We start from the raw sequence: 7475 nt of genomic DNA, 5'->3' as shown, positions 1-7475 counted from the left end.
ACAGATAACGGAAAGAAATTGTGTGTATGTATGTATGTATGTATGTATGTGTGTGTGTATGTATGTATGTATGTATGTGTGTATGTATGTATGTATGTATGTATGTATGTATGTATGTATGTATGTATATATGTATATATATATATATATATATACATACATACATACATACATACATACATACATACATACATACACACATACATACATACATACATACACACACACATACATACATACATACATACATACACACAATTTCTTTCCGTTATCTGTCGTTTGAGATGATGATATATATATATATTAGATGATATATATATATTATATACAAACGTATTAAGAAATATACATATGTTTATACAAGCGTCATCAAATATATTAAGGCGTTTGGAAATATGAATGATTATATCTTGCTTTTACAGAAATATATACATACATATACAGGATACACACACACACACAGACACACACACATACACACACACACACACACACACGTATATATTTATATATTATACATAAATGTATTTACATTTTATATATATATATATATATTTGGGAAACGCTACGAATAAATATTAATTGATAACTAAGGGTGCCCTTCTTGAAAAGAGTGTTCGGGACAAGGGAGAGAGAAGTTCATGTGTCATGTACAGAAAGAAAGAAATTAATGGGACGGAGAACTATTGAATGCGACTTAAGAAGCATGACATTAAAATGATTACTAATGGTGTCCTGTAACCCAGACATGCTGAGACTAAAGCTGTCCCATCCCCGGTCCCCAGCCCAGGAGCTGCCTCTCCCCCCCCCCCCCCCCCCCCCCTGTGCCAGAATGGGGCCTTTTGTTAAAAGGAGAAAATACAGTTTTAGTGGAGATGGACTCTCTCCCTTTCTTTTGAACTTTGGAAGAAAGTCTCTTATTTCCTCACCCCATGTAAAGAAGTGGCTATTTCACCCCCTCTCTTCTGCCCCTTAAACATCTGCTTGGAGAAATCCAGGCCCCAGGGCAGATTCTGTAAACACAGCAAGTCATTAAAAAGATATTAGTTCAACTGGGAAGGTCCATCACACGGTATTGATCAAGTAATACAGAGACACAGCAGATACATGAAATGACAACACACACACACACACACACAGAAAAAGATTTTGGATCAGCGCAGTTTAGTGATAATTAAAAAGAAAGTGGAGCAATTAATTTAGGAGAAGATTGATCGGTGACTGAGGCTGAGAATTTGCTTTCCATGATGAGTAGGGGGGTTTTATTTATTCTGCTTATAATGTTGTAATCACACACACAAAGACACATCTACATTTCCTAAACTGACATGCTTTTTCTTTTTTTACTTTGTACATTAATATTCCCTGGTAAATATTGGTTTTATTAAATAACCAACGTCTTTAAAATCCTACTTCTTTGTAAATTGAGTTGGGTTTTTTTTGGGGGGGGGGGCTGGCTTCCCAGATCAGTTTCAATCAAAGGAGGAAGCTGATGGAAAACAAGCTGCAATGTGTCCACTGTTTATCCCACATGTAGCCAAATGTATCAGCTCTGAGCCTCAGCATTGGTTCAATTGCACAATGGAGGGAAGGTGCTGTTGGGGCCCTTTTCTAATAAAAAAGGACTCAAGAGACCCCCAGCACAAAGGGGATATATATATATATATATATATATATATATATATATATATATATATACTGGGTATATATATAGTGAATGCTGGGTATATATATATATAGTGAATGAATGCTGGGTGTTTGGCTGAAAGGCTGGTCTGAATTTAATTTGGAGTGGGGGGCTTATTTGTCGGGATCAAATTTAATTAGCTTAGCACAACCCTTGAGAGACAAAGGCGCCTCAATCTGTACCCAATCTAAAGCTCATTTCCAAAGCAGGGCTCCTGCAAAAGTCAAAAGAGAAAAGGGAAGCTTAATGGGAGAATGAGGGTCGTTGGGAGGGGTCTGCAGGTGACTGGCACGCGTAAAAACAAGGGGCCTTTTTTTTGGCACAAAGCTCAATTGAAAAAGAATAGGAACCAATGGAGTTTTCCTCAGGTTTTACCTTCTCGGAGCATCTGAAGGAGAAAAGGCTGAAAGGGACTGAAAGGGGAAAAGATGTTACAAAGCAAACAGAAGCCATTAATAAGGCGGCTGAGCAGAAGGCTGCCAGCAGGGCTGGCCTTCCTTATGGGAACATGCCCAAATGGTACCTGGTGCTGCCTCTTACTAGGCTTGGAGCAGAGGCGCAGGGAACTGGGGGTGTATATACCCTGTTATATACTCAGAGACCCCCTGCTATTGTTACATGGAGAGGTGGACCAGGGCTCTGGTTTGTGGGACTGCCTGATTTTCTGCATTGTGTGTCCCTCTTTGTACTGTAAAGGTTGAGGGTCTTTGCATTATTAGTTTCCCAATGGTGTAAAGATGTAAGGGGGGGGGGGGGGGGGGAGATTATCGAGGCCTCGCAGCTGCAGAAAACGGCACCAGATTTATCTGTTGGGTTTAAGTCTCTGATGAATCTGATGCTGTTTTCTTGCACCAGGTTTGCAGTCACAATACTCTGACACCACCCCTCCCCCTTCTGTTATATTCCCTTCGGTGAGTATGTTGCATGGGGGGGATTTACTTTCTGTAGGGGACACTGCATGTTGGGGTGATACACTTGCATCTTTGATTGAATTGCATCTGGATTTATTGCACCTGATTTGACTTGATTGAAAATGTGTGTTTTCAGCACATGACCCAGTTCCCGAGGACAAGGGCTGATAACATGATTACAGCAGAACTTGAGCATTTTTGGGGTGCTGTTTGGCTTCTGGGATAGATGTAAAAGTCTTTGTTGTGGATTTGAACAGTATAATAACACAGGGGGGCTCAACTCCACTCCTCAAGCCCCCCCCCTAACAGATCAGGTTTTCAGGATATCCCAGCTTCAGCACAGGTGGCTCAGTCTTTGACTGAGCCTCTGATTGAGCCACCTGTGCTGAAGCAGGGACTGATTGAGCCACCTGTGCTGAAGCAGGGATATCCTGAAAACCTGACCTGTTGGTGTTGGGTGGGGCTTGAGGACTGGAGTTGAGCCCCCCTGCAATAACCTACCCAGCTCCTTTCAGTAAAAAAACAGGCAATGTATGTTTTACATTGTTTCACATGCAGAAGCTCTCTATGCAAAAAGGTGATTTAATTTTGGGGGTCCCTCTGCCTTTAATTCCGCTATTGTATTGTATTGTATGTCTTTATTTATATAGCGCCATTAATGTACATAGCGCTTCACAGTAGTAATATATGTGGTAATCAAATAAATAACAGATCATGGGAATAAGTGCTTTAGACATAAACGTAACATTAAGGAAGAGGAGTCCCTGCCCCGAGGAGCTTACAGTCTAATTGGTAGGTAGGGAGAACGTACAGAGACAGTAGGAGGGAGTTCTGGTAAGTGCGTCTGCAGGGGGCCAAGCTTTATGTATCATGTGTTCAGAATATTCACAGTGCTATTCATATGCTTCTTTAAGCAATTGTGTCTTAAGGTGGGTCTTATGTATGTCGCTATGTTTGTTTGCGTCTCCAGCATGTACCAGAGTTTAGTGCCTGAGATATTGGACTTAGGAAACATCACTGTAAGGGAAGGAGGTCTTGGAGAAATGAAGACGCTGAGAGCCCTGGACTGTTTAGGGCCTCAAGTAAGTGCTTAGTTCGCTAATACCCCAGCACCGCCTCTGTGCTGGGCACAGGGACCCAAATACATTCATATGTATTTAGCCCGAAACCTGGTCTGGACAGGGGATCCCCAAGTATAGGAAACCAAAGGATTGCGTCTCACAACCTCTGTGCTGTTCTATCACCAAAGTGACACCTGAAGAAGAGACTTGTGAGGTTGTAAAAGTTATGTACTCTATAATTTATTTTATGAAAGAGATTGGTTTAGTCCAATAACATGTATTACAAAACTGTAACAAATGTACACTTCTCCTAGATAAATATGAGTACTAGATCTCTCCTTGATAAAGCACGAGTATGGGCTTTGAAACGCGTCGGAGGGTTTTTGTTCCTCTTTCTTGTACATGGCTAATCAATAAATATATATCTTTTTTTATTTATAAATATTATTTTGCACCCTAGCCTTGAAGTTTCTTTTGGCAGTGCACCGTTATTGTGGAATATTTTTCATTCTACCAGATCTTTAAACAGATCAGGCTACGATACAAATGGATAACATAGCCGTTCCTGTATCTTTGCATGCCCCAGGGCCTCACTAGTTTGCTTAGCACTAAGATCCTCTCTACTTTGGAACTCCATTGTGGGACAGTATGAGCACCAGTAGTAGAAGCTGTCCCAGTGACAAAGTGAGTGTAGTAATCTAACAGGGCAGCTGGGTGAGCTAAATGTTCCAAGCAGTAGAAAAGGGTTCTAGACTGTGAATTACCCATTGGTTGGTCATGGCTGGTTACAAAGTAATAATAATAAGCAATGGATAAAGGAGTTCGCTAAGAGGCTATGCAATAGGAAGGCAGCAAAGGCATGGTCTCTATCAGAAACCTTTGGGCTACAGTCCATTACAGATCCTATTCTGTGTCCTGTACAGACATATACAATGAAATTACCTATGTTTTTTTTCTATAGGGAAGGGGATGTTACTATTGAAAGAGTGTTTGTGATCTGTGCCACTCCCTACACATTACATTTATTATCCAGAGGAGAAGGTTACACTCATCTGGGCTCAGCCACCACATGTAACATCTCTTGTGCAAAGAAGCTTAATATCCGTGAGTGAATGGGAGATACAAGAATCCCTGCAGATCCCTGTGTATCCAGCAGTGTTGCTGACAAGTGAGTGACACACGGGACAATAGGAAGGGACACGATAATCTTTCGGGGGCAGAGGCACCTGCAGCCCAGCATGGCCTGGATTAAAGGAAGAGCCGGAGTGCTTGACAATGCACAGATCGGATCCCAAGCTTCTCCTAAATGGGATTCCTACAGGATTTCCACGTGATATTAAACCCAGATCAGGGACATAATGTAATAACGTGTCAATATGCGGTGCTATAGAGGCTATTTGTCCAGGTGCACCACAGTCACAGCCGCCCATGTTCAAGGAGCTCAAAATCTGAGATTTAGGGCATGGGTACCGAAAAGGAAAACGTAATGGTGTAAACCCAACTTCAATAACGGAGTCACCGCGAATAAGGAAAACGCGAGAGCCGCGTGCCTTTCCTTGCACACGCAGATCACACCACGAATACACGCCCAACAACCATAGTGACAATGTAAACCATCGCATTTCTCATACAAGAGCTGGGCCTGCAAACGGGAGACGTTGGAGGCAGCCGAAGTTTGGACTTTCAGGCTGCTTTGCACTCACATCCAAAGATTAATAGAGCTATGAATATGCAATCTATCTTCCTGCATTACATGATCACAAGGCCGCAAGGGGGGTTTAAAAAACCTCTTTGCTACTGGAGGGGTGTGCAACATATTGAAGGACCAGTGGTGTGAGCCCTTTGGAATGGCTCATCTCCCCTCCCCGAAAGTACAATGGATACTGATAGCAGGTAATGGATCGCCAATAAGGCGCCCAAGTGCCATCCTAATGGCTGCATTCATATGGAAGTCAGGCATAGTGGGTCTTAGTAATTTTTGCCCCCACCCCACCCTTGATAAAAGCTTGCGTCCTAATGAGGGATTTCTATAATTCATAGTATGGGAATACCACAGGGGAACATTGCTAAGTTGTACTTACAGATATATTTAAGAGATTGCATCCGCCCGCAAATTCTGAGGCATTTATGACTTTGGCACGGTTTGCTATGCTCAGTCTTCAATTACAGGACACCTCAGAGTTCATTATTGCTCAATTACTCCCTCTGAACCATGCCAAATGCGATTCTGGCACAGAGCTCGGAAGATGAATTAGAAGCAAAAGCTTGCTGTAATGCCCCTCTCCCAATTCCCATTCCAATACTCAGCATTAAAGCCCTGTCTCAGCAACTCACTCACTGTCTGTCATTCGGAGTGTTCCTTTCTCTCGCCATCCTCCTCTCCCCACCTGTCTTAAGGCCGCCGGCCTCTCCCATCTTCTTTTGTTTTATTTTTTAGATTCCAATATCAATCAGCGAGGCCTGTTTTAATGGATCCATTATCCATGGATCAACAAGCCGCTGTCTCTTGTATCTACCTATTGGGATCAAATTGATTTCAGAAATAAGCCTTATTCAGTTGAATTAAGTCCCCTTTATTCCCCCCCTGCTGTTTTGTGGGGGATTTTTTTTAATTATTTGTGTTGCATAGGGTGACCCTCTGGGAAATGTTAGCTGCAATCTTGAATTCTCCTATTTTTTCAGGAAATAAGGAGAAAAGCTACACACCCTTCTTCATGTAAAACAGGCATAAAAACCAGAGATAATCCTATTATATTAGTTTTCAGCTGTGTAGTGCTTTGTTATGTAGAACTAGAAAGGTTGCAAAAAGTTGGATAATACCAAATGTTATATAGTGCTCAGGCATATGGGGACAAGGGCAACTTAATGTTACTATAAAACATTGATATACCCTGTAAAAGGCTAGGATCATTGGGGGTAAAAAAAAAAAAAAACAGGCCCTAACTTCTCATAATGGAATTTATGAGCATTACAATGTGAATTACTGGATTTTCCCGACAGGCCACTTATCAGTTACAGTAGGGACCCTGCTGATATACCAAGGAAGATATATGTAAGTATGAATTTAAAAGGTGACATCATGTAGCTGAACTCTGCTCGTGTGGTCTATGATGTCACCTAAATCACTCAATGTGATTGCTGGGTAGTAACCGCTCCTCTTAATTTATTTCAGCATTTTGACATTTGTAGTGTACTGCAAAAAAAACCAGACTATACAGGCACACGTGGTCCCTGGAATGATAGACATGGGAACCAGTATGGAACATGGATTCTAGGTCTATGAAATGGCCAGAAGTATCCCCCACAACCGCGCTTTATTATTTCTTGCAAAACCACGGAGTGCAACCTGCATTTGTCACTTAAAAATGACACATCTTTGATCCTTTTTTTTGTAGGGGATTCTACGAAAGCCTGGTTGGTGGTTAAGGATGTTTGATGGTGCCATGTAGGTGCCCTGGTTAGCTTACTCCAACGGCATTGGAAGGTCTACTTAGAGCTGTGGTAGCTAGTCTTTGATTGAGCCACCTGCGCTAAAGCAGGGATATCCTGAACACCTGACCTGTTGGTGGCCCTTGAGGACTGGAGTTGCCCCACCCCTGACTTAAGAGGGGGGGAAAAAACCAGTACAATTACTCAGCCACGTCTTCGCTTTGTTTCTGATGGTTTCATAATTTAGGGTCGATTTAATGGCACGCATGGCATCCACTGAACTTTCAACAGGACCGCTAGGTATACAAGATCGCATGCCCAAGGAGATCATAACGTGCAACCTGGAGTTGCTGCAGAGTTTAAAACCACTGTTAGAGAAAGGTGGGG

Source organism: Ascaphus truei, chromosome 21, assembly GCF_040206685.1.
Source record: "Ascaphus truei isolate aAscTru1 chromosome 21, aAscTru1.hap1, whole genome shotgun sequence".
Taxonomy (NCBI): Eukaryota; Metazoa; Chordata; class Amphibia; order Anura; family Ascaphidae; genus Ascaphus; species Ascaphus truei.
This window is presented reverse-complemented; position numbering follows the sequence as displayed.